The sequence below is a fragment of the Pelodiscus sinensis genome, chromosome 4, assembly GCF_052426305.1.
Source record: "Pelodiscus sinensis isolate ZL-2025 chromosome 4, ASM5242630v1, whole genome shotgun sequence".
Taxonomy (NCBI): domain Eukaryota; kingdom Metazoa; phylum Chordata; order Testudines; family Trionychidae; genus Pelodiscus; species Pelodiscus sinensis.
Genome location: NC_143055.1, coordinates 89969435 through 89994938, shown reverse-complemented (window position 1 = coordinate 89994938; position 25504 = coordinate 89969435). Strand labels below are relative to the sequence as shown.

The following is a 25504-nucleotide window of genomic DNA, read 5'->3' as shown; positions in this document are numbered from 1 at the left end:
ACCCCATTTCAACTGCTTTCTTGTTACAGTTTTAAGTACATTGATTCTTTATTTACAAATTGCACATGCAAACTGTGACTTTTTTTATTTTACATGAACCACTTTTTCATGTAAGTTGACTGAGATAATACTGAGTGCTCATAGGTCTTCAATTCATGTACTACCCCTTTGATTATCAGGTAACCATTAGCATAATGATTGCAATGGAATATGAAAAGAGTTTAAAATATAATACTTAGCAGAACATTCCTTTCTGAAAGCATTGTGCAAACATTAAGTAATCGCCAGACCATATTTAAGGGGAAAAAAGTAAATACTGGTCTCATTTAAAACATGGGGAAACTGAGGTTTAGTTAGTAATAACTGGTGAACTTAAAGCCACAGAGTGAATCATTTCTAAAGCTGGGTTGCTCTCCATACTGGCTCATAACCCACATTTTTCTGTTTTGCTCATAATTTCCATGTAGAGAAATGGGCAAATAAGCTCCTTGAAATTAATATTTTGCAACCTCCTCTTTCCATTTATGCAGGGCAGATTGGGTAGTAAAAAGGACATATTACCATGAAGAAGAATTGAGGGTAAATTAAAAATCTAATGATCTTGTCCTTTCTTTTTTTAATGGCTCTCCTTTCCTCTCATCCACTGCATAGCTTTCTCTCTCCCATTTACAGTTTCTATGAACTCTGTTTTAAATGGCTGAGAAAACAGACCTTTGACCCTATTCATTTCCTGAGAGATCTGAGATCTGGCAACTTTCTTGGGTCTTCCCCAGATTTGAAGTCCACATTGCCCTTTCAGGGTATCTGAAGGAGGATAGTGTAATGTGCTGGTAGATCAAAAAATATCAGTAAGTATCAGTAAGATCTAAAAATATCAGTAAGTATGCTCTATGCTTCTCAATGTGTATTATTGAGAAGAGTATCTTATGGCAATTACAGCAAAATTGAACTAGCAATGCAGGCTTAACTATCAAAATAAGTGCCAGTAATAACCACATTATTTTTTCAGCACATAGTTACCAATTTTTCTGATATTCTCTGTGCCTATAATGAGGAATACAGCTATGATCTCCAGTATATCTGTGCCCAGAATGACCTTTATAAATGCAACCACTGTACTGCTTATGTTTCAAGATGCTACCAAAGATTTCTCAGTTTCTGTAGGAATATAGTATGCACATTAAATTCAAGAGGGTTGGGAGGTATTAGATGAATGGACAAGTAAAGCAAATGTGGAGCCAATAATGGGTGGAGGATTAAGGCAGGAAAAAGTATCATCCTAGAAAATACCATTAAATGGATTTCTGTCCCTGGCAAAATAATATAATACATATCCAAAAGGTGTAAACAGGCTGACCTAAACTTTCAGATGAATCTCAGCCATGTCTTTGGCAAGTGTAGCTATGCCAGTTTAGCCTCCACAGAGGATCTAGCACAAACTGGTAGGAGTTCGAAATGGCATTAGCTCTATCAATGGAAACACTTCCAACAGCAGCTACAATGCGTGATTGTAAAGCATAAATCATTCAAGACAAAGCAACTAGTGTTTTTCAGTTTGATTGAACTGTACCACTTCGTTGCTTGGGCTCATATCCTGTAGAGACTTGTTCATGTGTTTAACTTCACACACTGCAAATAATCCCATTGACTTCAGCTGAGTCAATGGGGCTACTGTGTATAAAGTTAGTGACAAGGCCTCTGTCTTGCTTGTTTGTGCACCAGTGGCTCAAATGTTGATTTGGGAACCTGAACCCCATTGTCATAAATGTTTAAATTCATATAATTTAATCTTGTTATTAATATATTTTCATAACCTGTTAATATAATAACAGGTGGTGAAAATAACATGTATAATAGAGCTACAGGATTTGATACAGTATCATACAATTTTAACTTCAATTAATCTTGGTTTGCATATGGGCAATATCACACAGAGGGGAAACTAGATGGAGGGGGCCATAAGTGAAAGGTGATGGGAAAAGAATAAGCCAGTACCAAACTGAACAAAAGGTATGCAAACTTCATGTTCCTGTTCCAAAGCACAAAAGTACTACAGATTGGACCTCGCTGGTCCAGTATCTTCAGGACCTGACCAGTCCCAGATGAGGGAATTTGCTGGACCAGCAGAGGTCCCCTGACACCAGCTGTTCAGCCCGCTACTCTTCCTCGCTGGCAGCTCCTTTGACCCAGAGAGGCTGCCTGCTGGCCAGCCCGAGCCCCGGCTTTACTGCACACTGGGTGGCACATGACCTTGACCACACTGCTTGTGGTAGGCTTCCCCAGCCCCATCCAGGTTTCCCCTCTTGGGCTGCTGCAGCCACAGCCCTGCCCCACTGCTGGGTGGCACATGGCCCTGGCAACGTTGCTTTTACGAGGCTGCCATAACTTCTGCCTGGCTTCCCCTCCCCGTTCAGAGCGCAACCCCAGCCTGGCTGATGCCGCCCACGATGACGTGGCTCCAGCCAGGCTTCCCCTCCTGGGCTGCCATAGTCTTGGACTTGCTGCTAGACAGCAGGTGGCCCTGATAGTGCTCTGCCACCTCCCAGGCTGCCCTAGCACTGCTTATGTCCTGGCTGCTGATATCCTGTCCACCACTACCAGACTCGCCAGGCTCCCAGTTGCTGGCCCTCCTGCTCTAGGATGCTTTCATCCAGAATATCTGTGGTCATGCTGGACCATGGATGTTGCCAGATGAGGGAATCCCAGTTAAAGGAACTGCAACCTGTAGTGTATTTTAAACAAAAAACATCAAGGATTTTTTTAACCTTGGTAAAACAATGCATTTTCCTTAGTTTCATTCTTGAAAATGACTGAATTGATGGAAATGATTGGAAAAAAAAATCAGCCTGAGGCAAACATCCCAAGCACTGATGATTTCAGGCCAAATGGTTCAAGTTTGGCAATGTTATATGCAACTAAAAACATGGCCTTAAACAGGAATTGTTGGGCAGCATTAAGAATAGGCAGTACTATCAGATTCACCTATAGATTAATAGCTTCTTTATTTCATTGCTTAATGCATTCTGGGATATAGGACATATGAACGAAATGTATCAAGATAAAGCTGCAATGGTATTTTTCTAAACAGATGATTAGAAGTTCAATAAAAAGCATCAGACACATTTAAATAAGCCTCTGATTCAAATTACTACTTTACAGATGAAAGTATATGAATGGGAGAACTTAGACTATTTTTAATTTTCCTTTCATGGAATTCACAATTGCATAGGATTATATAAAGGTAGAAGGGAGACCAGCACAATTGAGGTAATGGATTTCAGGAAGATTTCCTCAGAGAACTTGTGGTAAGGTCCCATGGGAAGCAAGACTGAAGGGAAAAACAACTGAGGAGAGTTGGATGTATTTCAAAGGGACGTTGTTAAGTGCCCAAAAGCAAACAATTCCACTGTGTAGGAAAGATAGAAAATATGGCAAAAGACCAGCTTGGCTTAACAAGGAGATCTTGCATGATCTCAAAGTAAAAAAGGAGTCATATAAAAAATGGAAACTAGGACAAATAACAAGGGATGAATATAGGCAAGCAACACGGGAATGCAGGGGCAAGATTAGAAAGGCAAAGGCACAAAATGAGATCAAACTAGCTACAGGCATAAAGGGAAACAAGAAGACCTTTTATAAATACATTAAAAGGAAGAGGAAGACCAAGGACAGGGTAGGCCCACTGCTTAGTGAGGAGGGAGAAGCAGTAACAGGGAACTTGGAAATGGCGGAGATTCTCAATGACTTCTTTGTTTCGGTCTTCACCGAGAAGTCTGGAGGTGTGCCTAACGTAGTGAATACAAGCAGAGAGAGGGTAAGTTTAGAAGATAGGATACACAAAGAACAAGTTAAAAATCACTTAGGAAAGTTAGATGTCAGCAAGTCACCAGGTCCTGATGAAATGCATCCCAGGATAGAGGAGGTATCTGAGCCTTTAGCTATGATCTTTGAAAAATCATGGCAGACAGGGGAGATTCCAGAAGACTGGAAAAGGGCAAATATTGTGCCCATCTATAAAAAGGGGAATAAGAACAACCCAGGAAACTACAGACCGGTCAGTTTAACGTCTGTCCCAGGGAAGATAATGGAGCAGGTAATTAAGGAAATCCTATGCAAACACTTGGAAGGTAATAAAGTGATAGGGAATAGCCAGCATGGGTTTGTGAAGAACAAGTCATGCCAAACTAATCTGATAGCTTTCTTTGATAAGATAACGAGCCTTGTGGATAAGGGAGAAGCGGTGGATGTCATATACCTAGACTTTAGTAAGGCATTTGATACGGTCTCGCATGATATTCTTATTGATAAACTAGGCAAATATAACTTAGATAGGGCCACGATAATGTGGGTGCATAATTGGCTGGATAACCGTAGTCAGAGAGTTGTTGTTAACGGTTCTAAATCCTGCTGGAAAGGGATAACAAGTGGAGTTCCTCAAGGGTCTGTTTTGGGACCCGTACTGTTCAATATCTTCATCAATGATGTAGATATTGGGATAGAGAGTACGCTTATTAAGTTTGCAGATGATACCAAACTGGGTGGGGTTGCAACTTCTTTGGAGGATAGGGACATAATTCAAAATGACCTTAGCAAGTTAGAGAAATGGTCAGAGGTAAACAGGATGAGGTTTAATAAAGAGAAATGCAAAGTGCTCCACTTAGAAAGGAACAATCAGTTCCATACATACAAGATGGGAAGCGACTGTCTAGGAAGGAGCATGGCGGAAAGGGATCTAGGGGTCATAGTGGACCACAAGTTGAATATGAGTCAACAGTGTGATGCTGTTGCAAAAAAAGCAAATATGATTCTAGGTTGTATCAACAGGTGTGTTGTAAGCAAAACTCGTGAAGTCATTCTGCTGCTCTACTCTGCACTAGTTAGGCCTCAGCTGGAGTACTGTGTCCAGTTCTGGGCGCCACATTTCAAGAAAGATGTGGAGAAATTGGAAAGGGTACAGAGAAGAGCGACAAGAATGATTAAAGGTTTAGAGAACATGACCTATGAAGCCAGGCTTCATGAACTGGGCTAGTTTAGTTTGGAAAAAAGAAGATTAAGGGGGGACATGATAGCGGTTTTCAAATATCTAAAAGGGTGTCACAAGGAGGAAGGAGGAAATTTGTTCCTCTTGGTTTCTGAGGACAGGACAAGGAGTAATGGGCTTAAAGTGCAGCAGGGGAGGTTTAGATTGAACATTAGGAAAAAATTCCTAACTGTCAGGGTGGTCAAATATTGGAATAAATTGCCAAGGGAGGTGGTGGAATCTCCCTCTCTGGAGATATTTAAGAACAGGTTGGATAGACATCTGTCAGGGATGGTGTAGACGGAGCTTGGTCCTGCCTTGAGGGAGGGGGCTGGACTCGATGACCTCTTGAGGTCCCTTCCAGTCCTATTATTCTATGATTCTATGATTCTATATATAATACTGAGTGTCACATCTCCTCTACCCACAATTTTGAAAACAATGAAAAAACTAACATATGCCATGTACTTTATTGACAATATGAAAGGTTTTTTCAGTTTAAAATTACTATACTTTTGCTCAATACTATGCAGTAATGCGGATGATTTTTATTGTTTATATAAAAACATCTTTACAATTATAATTGGTAGCTCAAACAAAATTGAATTTTCCTCAAGGGAAGTTCGGGTTCTGAAATGTATAGTCCCTGTTTAAAAAAAAAATCCTTATCAAACTAGATTGTGAATACACTGTCAATAAATAAGCTTATGGACTGGCTAAATCAAATCATGTAAACATAAAAGAACCATCAGATGCAGAAATTAAGACATGGAGAAAATCATTGAAATAACTTTAAAATAACTACTTTCAAAAGTACAGCTGACTGTATAGTGCAATGTATAGCTTATAAAATATGTAATACTGTAGCATCTGTTTCTTTGCTTTGTTTAATTTTTTTCATTTTTTCAGACAGTTATTTCATGTATTTTATTTGATAAGGCAGGTCTACACACAGGACGAGTGAGGGAGCAGGGTAGAATGTTGGGCTTACTAAAGAGGATTTTTACATGGCAGTTCCTTAGCTGAAAGAAATACTACAAAAATTGTGCCATTCCTTGAGGAAAGCATATAAAACATTTACTTGTCCTCTCTTCTGCAGTGTGATGGTTTTCTTCACAGTGGGGCACTTTAATTTTTTAAAAAAGTGTTGCTTTCCTAGGCACCTTAAAGTAACCCACAAGTGGTTGGAACTTTTCGTTATTCAGCAACTGTGTTGCTTTAATTATATTAATGTGCCCTGAAGTTCAAAAATCACTTAGTGAAATATGCGGCAAAATTGGTTTCTATGGATTCTGCCTTATTGCAATCACTGTTTTTGCAGAATTGTTGTCATGGCCAACAGCAAGTCAAATCCATGTTGCAATTCCCATGTGTAGTCAGTTAACAGTAAAATTAGGCATTATGAATATACTTTGTGTCAATCTTGCATACCCTTATGCTTGATCCTGCTGGAAAAAATGCTGAAGTTTGTTCAAATTTCTGTGGGTTCCAGCATTCTTTCCAAGCTATGACAGCTTAGTCTTATTAACACTATAACTTTGCTTCTGGATGAAGGATTCCCAGTTACACTGAATTCATAGGTGAATGCACAGCCATTAATATGGGAAAGTGATTTATACATACATAATGTATTGATACTTACAGTATATTATCAAAAATATTATTTTTAGGTAACCAGTCCCCTAAGTTTAATATATAATTGTGCCAGCTAATGATGATTTAATAATTTTGCTATAGGTTTATTTAAAAATGAATGTAGCACTAGCATATGAATAATAAGTGGGGCAAATGAATCACTTAATAATTGCCTGTTCTGTTTACTCTCTCTTGCATTGACCACTTATGTATGACAGGATACTGGACTAGATGAACCTTTGGTCTGGCCCATTATGGCCATTCTTCTGTTATGTGCTTATTTTTCCACCCGTTATGAAAACTGTTGATTTTGATGAAAATTAGGGGGGGAGGGGAGAGGAGGTCAGAAATGAGAGAGACCATGGAACTTCTACAATCTGGTTAACAAAATTAGTAGCTTGAACAAAATCTGCAATTTTAGATAAATAAAAGTAATTATCAGTATAAAGTATATTATTTAGATAGATAAAAGTCATTACCTCTTCAGTAATGAAATGGCATATAACAGGGTTGTACTCTTTGTTGGTTCTTCAGGATGAATTCCTGCCATTCCTCTAGTCCTATCTCCATGTACTAAAGTTCCCAGTTTTTTCTCAGCTATAGAGGCACCGAGTATCCTCCATTGTCCCTTTTTTCCCATGTCAGAGGCTCTATGTGCCATCTTAATCCTCCATTGCCCCATGCTAGTGTATCAACATTTTAAACTACTGGGGGGATGAGGTGAAGAGGTGTTCTAGAACATGGTAATGTGTGCTACCATCTGGTTCTTTTATCTATCTAAAATTGCACATTTTGTTCAAGCTACTAATTTTGTTAACCAGATTGTAGAAGTTCCATGGTCTCTCTCATTTCTGTCCTCCTCTCCCCTCCCCCCCTAATTTTCATCAAAATCAACAGTTTTCATAATGGGTGGAAAAATAAGCACATAACAGAAGAATGGCCATAATGGGCCAGACCAAAGGTTCATCTAGTCCAGTATCCTGTCATACATAAGTGGTCAATGCAAGAGAGAGTAAACAGAACAGGCAATTAAGTGATCCCTCTCCTGCCATCCATTTCTAGCCTCTGACAAACAGACATCATTCCTAATAGCCATTGATGGACCTCACATCCATGATTTTATCTAGTTCTTTTTTTGAATCCTGTTAGGCCTAGTCCTCACAACATCCTCTGGCAAGGAGTTCCACAGGCTGACTGTGTGCTACATAAAGATCAATTGTCTTTTGTTTGTTTTTAAACCTGCTACCAATTTATTTAATTAGGTAACCCATAGATGTTATACTGTAGGAACAAGTAAAAAGCTTTTCCTTATTCATTTTCTACATACCTGTCAGACTTAATAGACCTCTATCGTATTCCCCTCCTCTCCCCAGTCTCCTCTTCTTTAAGCTTAAAAAGTCCTATTCTTTTTAATCTCTCTTCATACGGCACCCATTTCAATACCCTAATAATTTTGTTGCTCTTTTCTGAACCTCTTCCAATGCCAATACATCTTTTTAGAAATGAGATGACCATATATGTACACAGCATTTAAGATATGAGTATACCATGGATTTATAAAGAGGCAATAAAATATTCTCTGCCTTATTCTCTAGCCCTTTTAAAATGCTTTCTAACAGTCTGTTTGCTTTTTTTGACTGCCACTTAGTGGATGTATCCATGAGTGGATGTATCCATTGAGTGGATGTATCCATGATCCCAAGAGCCCTGTCTTGAGTATCAGAGGGGTAGCCGTGTTAGTCTGGATCTGAAAAAGTGACAAGGAGTCCTATAGCACCTTATAGACTAACTGATGTATTGGGGTATGTCTACACTACTACCCTAGTTTGAACTAGGGTGGTTAATGTAGGAAACCGGAGTTGCAAATGAAGCCCGGGATTTGAATTTCCTGGGCTTCATTTGCATATTGCCGGGCGCCGCCATTTTTAAATGTCCGCTAGTTCAGACTCCGTGCCCGTGGCTACACGCGGCACGAACTAGGTAGTTCGGATTAGGCTTCCTATTCCGAACTACCGTTACTCCTCGTGGAACGGGAGCACAAAAAAACCCATCCCAATTTGTGCAAATGGAAGTCAGACACAGGGAAAAAAAACCATTTTCAAGTTTTCTCTGTAAACCAAGTTTTTTGGAATGTATCTTGGACTTATAGCAAGGACGGCCTATACCCTATCATCTTTGAGTGCTACTTTTGCATCTCGACCATCCAGTGGCCCACTGGTTGTTTAGCAGGCTTCCTGCTTCTGATGTACTTAAAAAAATTGCTGTTACATTTTGAGTTTTTGGCCAGATGGTCTTCAAACTCCTCTTTGGCTTTCCTTATTATATTTTTACATTTAATTTGACAGTTTATGCTCCTTTTCATTTTCCACACTAGGATTTAACCTATACTTTTGAAATGCCTTTTTATCTCACTAATGATTATCAAATTATTGAATGAATTATTTCAGTTGACAAGATATTTTTCCAAATTTTCAATTGACAAAATATACTGAAACTTCTACTTTGTCTTCCTGACTTGTGAAATCATTTTAAGTGTTAATTTTCCCCCCAGAACAAGAAAGCGGTTTCTCACTTAGCACTAACTCCAAAACAGTTTCATAACACTGCCTCATTCTGTGCCCTGGATGGATGATGCTCACTTAATGAACAACTATTGAATATTATGTTTTCTCATCATGGTTCAATTTGTTGTTCCTTATCTTACTTCCTGAACACTCTTCAAACATTGCTCTGAAGCTAGATTTAGATGTGCACTTGAAAGGGTCAAGATCTAGGTTCAAGTCCTTGTTCCAGAGTTTTCAATCAGAATTTTCCATTTCTTGGATAACCACTCAAAACCCTGGGCTACTAAGCATAAGGGGTGTCTCTGCTCTTGGCTTTGTGAGTTAAGCTCTTGATTTCCTATGCTTTTATTTATTATTTTAAGAAGTTAAAAATGCCCCAAATCAAAATGAGAACTTTGACTTTTTACTGACTTTGGAATTTTCCAAAATTATGGGGGAAAAAAAGTTCACATTGAGCCTACTTTTTTCCAACGTTTTGACTACCAAGAAACCCAAAATATGATTTATATTACAACCAATGGTCTGGTAGTACTTTATAGACTAACAAAACAATTAGATGATGATATGAGCTTTTGTAGGCATAGCCCACTTCTTCAGATGACCAGAGTTTTGAGTTTAGGATGTGCAGACCCAAAATAAATAGGGGAGAAAGAAGAGGGGGGAAGGAAAAAAAGAGCAGGGTGGGAAGCTTCAGATTTATATTAGTATCTATGATCTATATTGAAGCTATCCATAATAAAGGAATTGAACTGTAAGTAGATACTTGGATTTAACTAGTGATACAAGATATCTTGCAACAAGGCATCCATTGGTTTATACACCTGTAAACCAATCAACTCCTGCACACACCATCCTGGAGTACATTCTTTAGGCACTGGACCTATAGCCACTCTAATTCCAAAGGATTTCAACTGACCCCTCATCAAAACTCCTGAACAATTTAACACAACAAATCTATACCAGATACAATATATCCTAGAATTAATTAAAAATGCCTAGGAAGTATGAATTATCAATTAATCCCATTTGTTTTTTATACTTTCAAAGCACCCAAGTTGATTATTTTTCCGCTGTTAAATTCTATGGGAATGTCCTCTAAGTTTTACTTTGCATTCAATAAGAATTGAAATCATACAGTGGTTACAGAGATCAGGCCTATAAAAGAGCATGCCAAGACAAACATCTGCATATATAAGGGAACTTTTGTATGTAGATGCATTTCAAGATAAAGCCTTAATTTTAGAGCCAAAGTCTCAGTGTGGCATTGAGATCGGTTTGTGTGTTGGTTGTACCTCTTTGTTCTGCCCTGGAGGACTGGGACTTACCAGTGCAAGAAATTAAAGCAAACCAATAAAGAAGATGAAATCTGAAAACCCAAAGTAACTTTATTTTTCTTATCTTGCTAGTCAGTTATGTGCATGGATGATATTTGCTGTCAGCAAGAGAACTATAACTTTGAAATCATCAGCTATATGATCTTTGAATCTTTTGCCAGTACAGCATTCCATTAAAATTTCATTATCTTAAGCAATAAATGTACTTCCATGCTCCAGCAATCTTTTCTCATTTTGTCAGGTGGGAGTAAAAAAACAAACGAGAAACCTTGCAACATCAGAAAAGAATTTAACTCAGACTGTGATGGGATATCCTTATGTATTTCCTACAGAGACATGTACAACTAAAGCAGAATTAATCTTTCACTCCTAAAGCATTTTACCTTTCCCTAATTCCAGCAGATTTGCGTCGTATTCCCTTTCAGCAATATGCTTAGAAATGGTTTTGAGACAATGTTAGAGCTCAAATTAAACTTTGAAAAGGTAGACTGAGATGAGTGGATGAAAACTGATTGAAATCTGCTCCGAGGCGAAGTGAAAGATTCAAGTGAGAGCTTATGTTCATTACAGTAAAGTCGATGTGGTTCAGCAAAGTCGATATGGCTGTATCAAAGATTAGTGTAAGCAGTCAGAGATATGATGGGATCTCAGCAACTGAATGATTGAATAATACTGTTCAAAAAAGTTAGTTGGAGAAGGGAGAAAATGAGAGCCCAAATGAATGACAATTAGAACTTATGAAAATTGTCCCCAAGGAGAGAGACGTTAAAGTTTGGAGGCCTAGCTTTTGCAGTAATGGCAGAAGGTAGATGTTGCAGGGGCGAAGGGAGAGAGATTAACCTCTTGAGAATGAAGATGAAGAATGGCATACACAAGATAAAGAAGTTAAAAAATTATGAGTTAGGATAGGATTATCTGGACTACAATAAATTTATTCCTATATCTTGGCATACAAAAGCTGTAAGTGAAAATTAGAGTAAAGAGATGTCTGAAACTCTTTTTTATCATCTTTGGCAAACAAAACACACAAGGTTTAATTAAGATTAATGGAGATTTGTCTGCAGTGGCCTATGTCATATTTCTCTGCACAGTTGAATATTCTGCTTTGTATGCAGAATCAAGCTATGTCTTTTCAAGAAACCCTATCCAAAGTGCCAACATAATTGTATTTTTCTTCATTCATTTGATCTACTATGTTTTTTGTAAAAAAAGAGGGCCAGGAACCTCTTCTATAAATAAAATCACATTTTTTGAAAAATTGTCCCAATTTACAATGGAAAAAATCAAAATATTCATTATTTGTGGGAGGACATCTCCCCCACTCCCAAAAAATTACATTCTTGCTCAAGTATCTTTTTATTACAGGCTGACACTTTCTTAACTGGGACTCTCTGGTCTGGCAACATCCATGGTCCAGCAGGGTTATGGGTGTTCCAGGACCATAGTGTCCCAGTGGAGGGCTAGTACTAGCTTACAGGGCTCGCAGTCATGGTAGCAGGGCTTCCTGGCAGGGCAGCAGGAGCTCCATATGTGGCAGCTGGAGCCCAGTGCAGAGGCTTCAGAGTGGCAGCAGGAGCCAGGCCCTGCAGTGGGAAGCTGGCACACAGAAGCAGTGAGGCAGCACAGTGTGGCACTGAGAGCCCAGTGCGCAAAGGCAGGGGGTTCCTGGCAAAGCAGTAGGAGCCCGGCAAGCAGAGGCAGCTGGGCTGTGCACAAATGCAGGAGCCTGGTGCACAGAGGTAGCAGGGCTTACAGGTAGATCAGCAGGGCCAGCGAGAAGTGGAAGACAGCTGAGAGGTTAACAGTTGGGACAGCGCAGGATGGGGCTAGTGATGGGGGATAAGAAATGTCCTCACCTGGTCTGCCAAAATCCCTCATCAGGGACTGGTCAGGTCCTGAGGGTGCCAAACACAGGAGGTCCAACCTGTACAACCTTTTCCTCCCATTAATCCCTCTATAAAAGAGAAATAAACCATAGATGTGCTGTGACACTTTTTCAATAGGGAATATACAGTTCAGCAATTAAGAAGTTCTTCTCTCTCCAAAATTAAAAATAAATTCCTTTTTGTCAGAACTTAAATCAAGTTGTATTATGTACAAATGACTGGGGAGTTGTTAGAAGCTGCAAGTATTAGCTAATGGGTCATGAAAAGTTACTTTAATCATAAGATTAGTGATAAATTGCAAGAATAGCTCTACCATGTGTGTGCAGATATAACAATAACAAGACTAACTATAAAAGAGCAATTACATAGTTACAAAACTGTTTTGGGATCCAGTCTCACAAGGTCTCTGGCTTAATATGTGGACTTGACCAATATAAGTTATTACTGGGTACTCCAGTGTCCATCAGAAGAATTCCTACTGAATGGCAGCAGGAGTGTCAGAATTGGCTCCAGAACAGGACAGGAACAACATGCTGCTGAAAACTGTTGATGGTTGCAACTGGATATCTCCCCCTTCTTCCTCTACTGTACAGACAATTAAAACTGACATAGAACGTGCATTAGGCAGTATGAGTAACAATAATCATCTGATTCCCATCCAAATTATGGTACCTGCCCTTTGGAAAGGCTATAAAGAATCTTCTGATTAGTGAAGGGAGGGAGGAAGAAAACATGGATCCGAATCAACAGCATGTTCTATAAGACAGAATTTTAGGCTACACTGTCAACACAAAGCATAGCTCCATTGATTTCAAGGAAGCTGCTTTTAGTTTACACTGAGGATATGGCTCATTGTTACAATTGGTGTCAAAGCATATGAGCACATATGAAAAAATGGGCAAGTTAAGGCCCTTCTCAAATATTATAGCTGTCTATATGTCAGCAAACTACCTCCCTCCCCCCCCAAAAAAAAGCTGGAACTAGTCATTTAATATACCTGAAAACTATAATTTTGGGGTAAAGCTAAATATTTGTCCCTTTGATTGTGGACTCCTTTACGTCAAGACTCATTTTTCCTCTTTCTGAACATAGTAAGTGCTGAGCAACTCATGGTACATGTTGCTATGCATAAGAAGAGATGAAAGGAGGATAAATGTAAGTCATTGGTTAAGCATTTTTCTCTTTTATCTGGGGGGGGAGGGCATCCTCTAAAATATACAATTGTTTTTGTTTATAAAAGGTCCTTTTCATTCATGCTCATAGAGCATTTATGAGGTCAGTAGCTGCTGAAAGTACTAGGCATTATCTCTCCCCTTCTCCCCCCCCCCCCCCCCACACACCTAAGAACAAATGTTAAGCCTTCAGAAAGGGGTTTGAAGATACTTTAGTTTAAAATTTAACTCTGTCTGACCATACCTCTGGCACTACAGTAGCATTTCTAATCTACTCCATACCTTGGCTCCATAGTGTATTCTCTGATTATAATAAATTATAGTTCAGCTGTACTAGATCAGATATGAATAGTAGGTCTGGTCAAAAATAAATTCTGTGGAACAAAAAGCCTGAGGTTTCTAAATTAGTTTCATTCCAATGCAAAATGAAAATTTTCTAGAGGCCTAATTTTCATTAAGACGGCATCTCACCCCAGCATAACCAATAGCCTGGTGAGCAGGGCACAACTGTGGGATGTCTCTCTTCCTTTGGCTTCCCTTACTCTTCAAAAAAGCTTCAGAAGTGTGCAATGCCCCTTTTAGGCACAGATGTGCAGTTGTTTTGTATGGCTGATAGTATCAATTTGTCATGCTTACTGTAACAGCAAGTATTAAAATTCATGTTAATTAACTTGCTTTAGTAATATTTTGTTTTCATAAGAAAAAAATAAAACCACAGCCTTTTTCTCCGGATGACTATTCTGGAATCGTGTGTCATACTGAAGCCTAGAATGTCTTTCTGCAATAATATTAAGCTATAAGAAGTAGCTACTAGCATGGCTAAGAGCTTTTTTTATTGAAAACATAACCAGATTGATTCATCAGATTTTGTGATGTTTCCATCTGCTTTTGTAGCTCTCAATCATTTTGTCTTTACACACAGGTGCTGTGGATAGCTGCAATAAGGTATGTAGCTGTGCCATGCCAAGTTTCCTAGATTATGGTTATACCAGTGTTAACTTAATCACTACTTTTCCTTTATTAATATATACCCATGTAAGGACCTGTATGGGGAGACTACAGATGATAGACAACTTGACTCAACTGCCACAGCTCCCACACAAATTAACAACTATTCCAGCACAATGTCTGCTATACACACATCAATACACTCAGTACACATCACTCTGAAGCCTAGAATATGTCTGAGTATGTGGTGTCTGTGTGTGTGTGTGTGAGAGAGAGAGAGTGGAAAGAGTGATTAGATTGTTTGAGAACTTTTTTTTTTTAAGAATGTCACTGGCATTAGCAATCTGCTGCCACCCAACTTAAGTTCTTAGGCAGTTTTAGCTATTTTACTCATACTAAGCTCATTCTCTTAGAAGGGTTTTTGACTGCTAGTTAGTTCTGCAAGTGTTGTTTTTTTATTCCATTGTGTCCTTTTTGTGTTATTGGATGTCTGCATTTCTGTCTCTGTATCACTCATTTTATATACCTATGTTATATTATTCTAAACTACATAGCTGTGATTTCTTAAGGAATGGAGGATTTCCTTATGTTTCTTCCCTATGTAGCTGTTTCCTCTCACTCACATCTGCCAAAAAAAGATAGTAAACACCATCTAATAATTTAGATGAGTGATCTATGAACTATGAAGTTCTCTGGACCCAAGAAATTCACTTTATACTGTCAGTGATCTTAGGATGTGAAGTCAGAAAAGAGAATCATCATCAGAAAGGAGTGATGGTTGAGTGATTTTTTTTCAAGTGTCAGACAATGTCTTTTTGTAGAGAGAGGCTCCTCTCCAGGAAGCTGGCAAAGGATGATAAGTAAAGTTTCCAGTAAAGACAGTGGACTTTGTCACATTTGATTATAAAAATGTAGGGAAACGTACATTATTACTTCACTATCCTGGAAAATTAGTTCTCTTACTAGACTGTGCAAAACCATTTTGGAGGAAGATGAGGTTGCTGCTTCAGTGCTCAAGTTTCTATTAGAGAGAGAGATGTACAAAACAGCTTATACAGAGGAAAAATAATTTGATAATTTCCTATTTTCTGGGTGAGCTTATTCTAGATACATTGCAAATTATTGCTTCCTGAGATGCCTTAAAGCAGCGGTTCTCAAACTTTTTGGACTCCGGAGCCCTTTACATGAGTAAAAATTTATGCAGAGCCCCAGTGGTCGACTGATCGTATGTGTTGCACCTATCGATGTTTCCAGTTTGTCAACCTCGCGGAGCCCCTGGAGATGTCTCGTGGAGCCCTGAGGCTCTGTGGAGCACAGTTTGAGAAACACTACCTTAAATTATTGTCAGTGATCCCAACTTTTACTCTATCCTATGCATATTCTTTACAGTCCTTTTCCCATCCTCCATCCCCACTATTTTCTTTATTCTCTAGTTGCATTTTGTATTATGTTGTAAGCTCTTTAGGTCAGGACCCAAACATGGTTTGGGTTAATGACAGCCCCTAGGACTATGGGGACGTGATCTTGATTTTAGCACTTTTGGAGCATTTTAAAGAAAAAATGTTTGTAGATTTAACTTCATTTTCCTTTTGAGAATCTGGCAGAAGGGAAACTCGGGGCATGATCATGCAAATACTACCAAGATGGGATTTCCACATATATCAAGGGATTTTTCATGTGTTCAGAGCTTGCAGAATGAGGGCTTCAAAGTGAAATTCTGAATGTGGAAACTATTACAGTGCAGGCTCAAAATTACAGAAATTTAGCAGAGTTCTAACATCTTTGTAAGCTGAAAAAGGAAATATGTAAATATATCCACATTTTACTGAAATTATAACAATCATTTATATCAAATCTCAGTTCATCACCTTTAAACAACTCTCTTTAGTATGGATCAAAAAATACTTGCTAAGTGTCACTTTAATTTTACAGAAAAATTTGTGTTTCTTCAACTCAGTCTGTGCAGATGAACAGCAGGTGGGTTAATGCTTACCTCTCTTTTCCTGTTGGCTGATCAGAGTATCTCTGGTACTGAGACTGTCAATATACTTGTTGGAAGTGGAATATGGATATGTGCATTCTGCAACTTTCACTCACCATGGAACGTTTCACATGCAATGAGAAGCAGAGCAGAGTTAGCCATGTGAGAACCAATTCAGCTTTCTCTCTCTGCTTCGCTGCTTCTTGTCTCATCCTGTGAAAGTGATACCTCCTCTATGAACATCAAGACTGGAGCAATCAAATAATCAAAGGGTAACTGTTAATCAAATGACTCAGCAAAGACAAGCAACAACCATCAAATATTTAAACAGATTTCATGGTGTGCTTCTTTATTTTCTATTCTAAAGTAGAGAGAGAGAGATATTTGCCAGGTTTTGTGTATGCTTGTAGGGCTTTTTAAAGATGAAAGAATACTAACAGATTTTTGGCAGGATAATGAGATGCAAAAAAAGTGTTTCTTAAAAATTTTAGAGCAACCTGAGTATCAACCTAAGAAAAATAAACCATCTTTGGAATTTATTAAATCTACCGAATGATTCTAATATCAAGGATGAGAGGTGTTAAAATTGACGTCTTACTTTTATTTTAGTTTTTGAAGGTGCTCGAAAGTGATGGTTTGCCAGTTCTCATTCCACATGATGTTGCAGCATATACTGAGGTGGTGGTGTCATACCTACCACAGAGCTCAACCGCAGCATGCAGCCAGTTTTAAGGGGTAAGTCTCAAGTGGGTTTCATTTAATTGTCTATTTGTGGCATCATTGAAAACACTTTCCCTGTACATATTGTTTGTTTAGAGGGATTCTCTTTGGCATAAAAGCTAAAAAAAATCAGGCTCCATATTTCATACAAGTTACCTCTGCACACGTCTCATCTACATGCAGACACACAAGCCTCCCTGCCAAAAGCAAACAATCGTGATGTTTGCCTGAATGACCAGATAGTGTTGTGGGTAGGAAGTCATATAAGCAAGCCCCAAGATAAACATCATGGTGTTAGAGGCTGAATGGAGTTTTATACTGAATCCATTTTGGTAATATCAATGGAATCCAATCAAATTGTCCATTTTTTGTAACAGTTTTAAATATTTTAATAGTGTGAACTATAGTTTGTTAAGCACTAGACCAAGATCAGCAAGTCCTATGACATAAACTACCAATTAGCCGTAAGATTGAAAAGATTCTCTTTTTTTAATCATATTATAAAATCAATCAATATTGTCTCAGTGTCTACACAGCTGTGGAAGATACAATTTTGTATTTTGATAGCAAAACCAAAGGTGTGGGTAAGGTTGGCATATTTGATTGATATGTGGTATCTGTTGTCTTTCTAGAGGTAACAACCTCTAATTTCTGTTTCCCTTTTGGGTACTTTCTTTGCAATTTGTTAGCTTATTTAACTTCAGCCAGGACTTCCTCAATTCTTTTAAAACTTGCCAGGCTTAAATTCTGTGTCTCTATTTGTCCCTTTCGTGTCTTCACTTTAGTCCTAATTGCAAATATAGCTAAGCACTCTCTCTATTGCTTATGCTTCCCTAATGGTACGTTTCCAGTCTTCATTAGTGAAATTAAAACCTAAACAGTATTATCTGTGTGCTGCCTACTCCTTCATGTTACAAACAGAAATTATTCTCAGTCTGACCTGTGGAGACCTTCCTAGTTTCATGGACGGTATAGGATAGAGAGTCTGGAAAAGGCTCAGAGATCTCTTCAGAATGAATATACAGAATGTCAATGGACAGGTTCCTTTTGTAAAGAAATGTACCAATACTATGTTTATAAACCTGGTCTATAAGCTTATTTGAAGTAATGGCGAAATATTCTTACGCCCTCTTTTTTTGTTTGACTTATTTATTCTTTGGGTGTATTACCATTATTGAATTGTAGAAATGGAGCTAAATCAAAGCTTAGACCAAATTTTTCAAAACAGTATGGGAGTAAAAGCATTAAAAATGTTTCTGAAAATGAACTGGGAAATAATTTAAAATATTACTTGAAAATATTAACCTATATTCTATATTGTGACCAGTATATTTTTTCAATGGTTAGAATCATTGTCAGAAAATTATATTGTAGTGACATTTCTATTTAATTCTAATGTTCACTCTACGTTATATATAATCTCTTAGGGTGCATCTACACATCAGGACATGGCTCAATTTGCGTAGCTTGTTTTTGAGTTATTTGCAAATTGGCAGCGTCTACACAGCACTTATTTCAAAATAGAGCACTCTTCCTCTGGATTACAGGCGTTGGAGTAAGAAGGCCTCCAGCTTGACAGTATTTCAGCATTATTTCAAAATAACTTCTTTCTGTGTAGATGTCGACTAATGTTGCTGTGTAGACGTACCCTTAGATATGAAATCATCACAACTTTCTGTTCTCCCCTTTCCATGCTGTGGGGTTCTATATCTGGATATCAGAGCTCAATTTTATCTCTGTCTTGAAATTCTTCCAAACTAATGTTTTGAATGCAATAAGCTGTTTACTTGCCCTTTTAATTTGGAAGCATTTTTCTTAATTTTAGTACACTGTGTAGATGCAAATTAATCTTAATTGTTTTTAAACACTATCAGAATGCCCTAGCGGAGGATCTTAATGACAACCAGCTGGACAGTATTAGTTTAATCAAGAAGTCCTCAAAGATTTGGTTGAGATAAAAACACTAGTATGTTGTTCCTATTCCATTTGCATTCCAAAACTCTCCTTATAAGGGGCAGTCCCAGAACAATCCTCCTGACTTAATCCCAGTATTAACATTACAAAGAGGACAACAATTAGCAAAAAGGGAAAAAGGAAGTGGCAAATTTCAAGCCCTCAGCTGCATTATACTATTTTCCTGGGTACAGAATTGGAATCGGTCATATATGGGACAAACTCTTCCAGTCTTCTATATTGGGAAGAGAAGAGAAGGAATTAGCAGGCATACTTAATATGTGTCAAGACTTAATGGGCCATTTTCCATATTCAAAATGAGTATAGGCCTAAGGATTGTTTTGAAAAGAGTTTGAGATGTTAATGTAAGTAAATAATGGATGCTGCAATAGATGTGCTCTAAACTTAGAGTGGGCTCCTGTTCTTGTTCATTTTGGTTGTGACTAGACCTCCAACTGAGACTAATGGCTCTTCTCCCATGTCTTCTTATATTTTATTTAATAGAAACAAATACCTGTTCAGTTAAAAAAAATTCTCTGGTTGGAGAAATTATAATCTTAATTCTATATTTGAATGGAAACTTCAACATAGCCTCAAAAATGAATACATGCCATTTTGTTCAAAATTGTGAGTTCAGTTCTACAAGTGCTGTTGGAAAATTTGATCTGTAAATTGTTTGAACTGTAACATTAATACAGGTTTAACCTCTGTAGTCTGGGATTCTCTGGTCCAGCAATATCCATGGTGTGGCAACACCACAGATGTTTCTAGACCAGAGAGCCACAGCCAACAGAGGTTGAGAGTGGCCGGGAGTGGAGCCTGTCTGGTCAGTGGCAGCCTGCAGGCCCAGAGACCTGGGGGCAGGGAGTCCCAGGAGCAGCTGCTGTCGTGTGCAGGCCGGGGTACTTCATCAGCAGCTGCCACCCTGCATGGGTCTCGGGGCAGAGAGTAGAGCCATGGGAACAGGATGTGGGCAGCAGAGCCAGGGACGTGGGCCAGAAGAGATCAGATCTCTGGATTCTCCTGGAACAGCCACCACGAGGAGAGCCTGGATGCCTGAGCTCCCCTGGTCTGTCAAATTCCCTTATTCAGGACCACTCCAGTCTCCTGGATGCAGGACCAGGGAGGTTCATTCTGTATAAGTTAATTTTCTTCATGGTGAAAATTGATAGGGATCTTTTTGCTTAAACTGAACCTGATTTTTTCCATTGACATTACTTGGAATAAAAGAACCTTCTAAAATAGTGAGAGTCAGATAGATGAATCTGAAGATATGGATTACTTTTAGTACACTTACTGTTATACAAGATTTATTAGTAATCTATTTTGAACAATTTTATCACACTTGATCCATCTTTTCTCATGCTTTAATTGTTAAGACAATAAAAGCTCTAAGGTTTTTTCATTTGTATTGTACATTTTTGTAGCAGCCACACATCTACATGGAATACATATATTTGCAGTACTGATTTTTATGTGAAGGTGGGATTTTAAAGTGATTGAAGGAGTTAAGCCTCCAACTACTATTACAATTATTGCAAGTCAGTCAGGTTTGGGCACTTCATTAGTTCAGTCTACTAAAAGTTCTGTTCAATGGCTGCAAAAATTAGGGTGACCCTATATCCCCATTGGGCCAGGCAAGTTCATTTTTAAACTCTGTTCCAGTTGTCCTGACATCTTTTGCACAAAAGTGGGCTTTTGTCCCATTTACTTTCGCCAGCTTGAGAGGTTGGCAAGAGTAAATGGGCCAAATATCCACGTTTGTCAATAAAGTAGGGAATAATGAGGAGAAACACAGCTGAGAGGGGAGATGCCTCACAGGGCTGGCAGGATTTGGAGTGGGCAGCATTTTAACATGTGGGGGCCAAGCACAGTTCCAGTGACCAGCAACATCTGCCCTTGGAGAAGGGGGATGCTAAGGTGAGTGGCAGAGGCCCAATGGTGCAGGGTGCCTTTAGGCAAGTGGCTGGGGAGGTCCCATTTTTCCTTTGGGAAATAGTCACCCTAGCAAGGAGAGATTTGAGTCTTTTTTTAATGAAGAAAAATTCCATTACCTTCAGTTCTTTAATATAGAAAATATACAATAGTTTCATTATTGAATGGAAAATATTCATTACGTTTCTGTAATTTGAGTGCTAGATTACCTTTTCTTAAGGTTTCCATTATTCTTTTTTGTTAGCTGTTCCTGTGCCTCATTCTTGCCATTCTTTCTGCCCCATCATCTGGAATTTACTGTAATTAGCCCATAATTGAATAACCTTAAAAAGGAAAATTTGTTTCTTCTGCAATTTTAGGTAAGGTTATTTTTTGGCTTATTCCATTCTGCCTCGCCCCATGATGTTTTCATCAAAGCTTTAAGAGTTAAGCTGACAAACTTGGTTTTCATCCAATAATAACTGAAGTGTGCTTTCTCCTATAGCTCAAACTTTTCTCATTTTAAGAAAAGCATGAGAGAACAAAAATATTAATACTTAATTCAATTATGTTAGTGCTGCAGTTTAACTTTGTTTGCAATGCTGACAAATTTTAGTAGAATATATCATAGCCATTTTCCTGCCATCATCTTTTGCATTGCGTACTCAGTTGATGTCAATTGAAATGTATGGATGTTCAGGGCTTGTTTTTGTGCTGTGAGCAATAGTAAAATTGCCATGCTTAATTCTGGGATCTCATTTTTGCAGGGGGTGGATAGGATATTGGAGGCATAGAATTTTGTACCTATGTAAAAGGCGGAACGCAAAAATAACTCACATATGTGACAAGAACTGTATTTTACCATTTTTATGAGGGTAGGAAACTGGTCTTGTCTGAAGCTGATGGAATTTTTTCATTCAATACAATTTGAAGAAAAATGGCCTTCATCAAAATTGAAATTTGCACCTGAGATAGGTTTTTTAAAATATTAGGAAAGGATTTTAGAAAACTGAGCACTCCAAAATGGATGCTTCAGCTTTCCAGTAATGTTAATTTATATATTTTGGGAATTCATTTATTTTCTCTACAAAAAAACCTCAAAATCTTAAAGAAAATATGTTGAAGACAGCTTTTCATTTGATCAACTATTTTCATGGAACAATTGCTGATCATTTGTATATCATAGGTCCTGTACTAACTTGCAAACATAGAGAAGGATTTTTTTCAGACTGGCAATGGCACTTGCTCTGGTAAGTGTTGTACTACTGCTCTAACAGAGTAGTATGCACTGCTGTATTTGGTATGATTGCAATACATGGGAGTGCACATGGGTGTTATTCTACCAGCTCAACAAAACACTTACCTTTGGGACTGAAAAGGAAGCAACCTCCTATCACTGCTTTCAAATCATTCTGGTATTTTGCTTTGTGGCAAAAGAGCATGTGAAACTTTCTTCATGCCTTTTCCCTAGGTATTGACTTTCTATAAAATAAATAACAGGATTTGGCCCACAGTTAAAGCTTTCTAGTATAGATCTGTCCTTACGTTTCAATTCTGATTTTCAGGGATGCCTATTATTCAAATGCTATATATCTGATTTTTTCTTAGATACTCTGAATCAGTATTTCTTACTTATGACCAAAGAAAAAACTGAACATACTGCAAAACTCCTGACGTGAAAAAATTGACTATCTTGCCAGTTGATCTACTAACCATTTGTTTCTTATTTATTTACAACATGTTAAGAAGAGTTGATTGCTGAGCGTATCCTACCTAAAGTGATTTTGCATTTTTTCTTAATCCGTACAAGCACATGGGTGATTTTTTTCATGTGTGTAAGGAGTAAGTCTTCTCCACATGGACCATACATGTAAATATGCATTAAAGAGCAAATAGCTGAAGAAGGAGGGAGAGGGAAGCAATAAAATAAAAATTATCTGTAATGTGCTCAATGAGTCTTCAAATCTGAAACTTAGTCAAATAAAATGAATAAACTAAGTGTGAAAATGAATGCTATAATGTTCGATATAAATGCAACTTAAATGAACTCAGTTGCTTCATTTAAAAAAAAATTAAAGCTTTCTTTCTTCCGTTAGCAATACCTGATAAAGTAGCACATGAAGAAAAATGGTGCTTTTATATAACATAAATTGTCCAGAGTAATTGGTTTATATGATAAAATAATTATGAAGTTAAAGAGGAATGCAAATATTTTTTTCATAAAACAGGAATTAATTTGAATATTGTTCCACAACTATTAATTTACGAGTAACCTCAGATCATGTTATGCTTTCTAGATTACATGAGGGGATGTGCTCTGGAAGACAAAAGGATCTTTCCTCCTCAAAGAGCAGAAAGAAAATACTAATTTCATTTTCATGAATATAAACCACTCTCATTTTGGAGAGTTAACAAATTAAATCTACAGTAAACAGGCTAGTTAAGTAATGGCAAGCAAAGGCTTTGCCAAATATCTGTTTAGAATAGAAGATAAATCTCAGGCATGTGCTATCTATATTTTTTCTTTGCTTAAATATATAGAAAAATTGTATCAAGTGACAAGTGTTTGTCGTCTTGGTCTGCTTATAACTGATATATTTAATTACAAATATGGTTGTGTTTCCTTGCATTACGATTTTGTACTCTCCATTGACACCACCTCTAAACAAGGGCTGCAACTTAATGGACTAAAGCACATAAATGTTATGTCTCTGAAATTTGCAGTGACAAGGGGTTTAGTGCTAGACACAGTGTTTGTAAACACAGTACTTCAAGTGAACAGTGAATGATTTAATTTCAATGAAAGTGCCATTTGCACCTGTTTAAAATAGGAAATGATAGTATAGCGAATAAGAGTATGTACTTTATAGAATTGATATACTCGGAATTGGTGTTCAAGAGGTAAGCCTGTAGGGGAGGTATAGTTGAGAATAAAAATTGATATATCATATTACTGATGTATTTGTATGGTGGCATTATAATATTTACTCTGTAATGTAAAAAGTGGCGAGGAGTCCTATGGCGCCTTATAGGCTAACAGATGTATTGGAGCATAAGCTTTTGTGGGCAAAGACCCACTTTGTCAGATGCATGCATCTGATGAAGTGGGTCTTTGCCCATGAAACCTTGTGCTCCAATAAATCTGTTAGTCTATAAGGTGCCACAGGACTCCTTGTTGCTTTTGCAGATTCAGACTAACACGGCTACCCCTCTGATACTCTCTGTAATGTAATGAGTTGGCTACTAAAGAGAAATACTTTCTTATAATATGTAATTGGGCATAATTCTGTAGTGATTTATGTCCTGAAAGTCACAAGGTATGTCATTACTGAGACTACCCAATTAGTTCATGGCATTTTTCTGTGAATTTGGTCAAATTACCTAGTTTCTTGCTGGTGGTTGCTGGAAATGTTTTCTGTAAGTAACTCCGCCCACAGAATTATTATTGGCAAAATATGCAGTAAGGAATAAAAACTTGTCACATATTTTGGTGATTTATACACACATTAAGGCAATTTAAATGTAGAGATGTTTTTTTCCCCTTCCAATATTAGGAAAAAGTTGTGCCCCGATTTTTATTTTTGTCTCCTGTGCTGATTAATCTGAATGAAAGAGGAAGATTTACTCTGAAAACAATTTTATCCAAAAATCTGACACTCGTGATTATATTGCTACTTTACCCAGAACAAAAAACCTAAACGTTAAATAGACAGCATTATCGTTTTATTACCACCAAAGCCGCAAGATCCTGATGATGTTGAGTGGTGATCTCACAAAACTATCTTGCCAAACTTCCAAAATTTCCACCATCAGCTGGGCATGAGTATTTGTGGCACAGGATTGTAGTAAGGCCATCCAATGTCTTCATTACAGTTGTTACCAGTTCTATATAAGTTAAAAATGACATGGGTGTGCCTGGTTATGCTACAATCACATCTTCACCAGCAGTGTAGGCACACACTAAATATTTATATGGGAGCTGAACTCTCTCTCTCTCTCTCTCTCTCTCTCTCTCTCTCTCTCAAATCTGGCTACAGTTGTGGGGTATGAGCATTTTTTGAAAATACTGACTCTTGAAACTTTGTTGTCTCTGGAGAGCTTTGGTGTTCTGAATCCCATTGGTCCCTTCTCCAGATTTATGAGCACAAACGAAAGCACTGACTTCCATATGGGCCCTCAAGGACAGATTGAAGGGTGAAGATTGCTAATATTTTTATCCTTATTGTCCTATCAGGCTTAGGTCCTATCAGTCCTACTGATGGCCCAAATACTAACAGTGAACGTAATATAAATGCCTACATAACCATCAAGAGAAACTTCTAATTTCCCCCTTCCTCTATATAGTGACAGTTGCTCCAGGAAAATATTCAGTTTAAT

The 25504-nt window shown here is 37.9% G+C and overlaps 1 long non-coding RNA gene across 2 annotated transcripts in view; it reads left to right on the top strand.

Annotated features, from left to right (window-relative positions):
* LOC106732103 (uncharacterized) overlaps nt 1-23602 on the top strand; it is a 39572-nt gene extending 15970 nt beyond the window's left edge. The window contains exons 2-4 of one of the 2 annotated variants that reach the window (XR_012904137.2): nt 17150-17275; nt 22314-22377; nt 22736-23602. This is a non-coding gene — a long non-coding RNA (uncharacterized LOC106732103). The remainder of the gene's footprint in view (nt 1-17149; nt 17276-22313; nt 22378-22735) is intronic. The other variant, XR_012904136.2, reaches the window with a different exon arrangement.
* The last annotated feature ends 1902 nt before the right edge of the window (nt 23603-25504 follow it).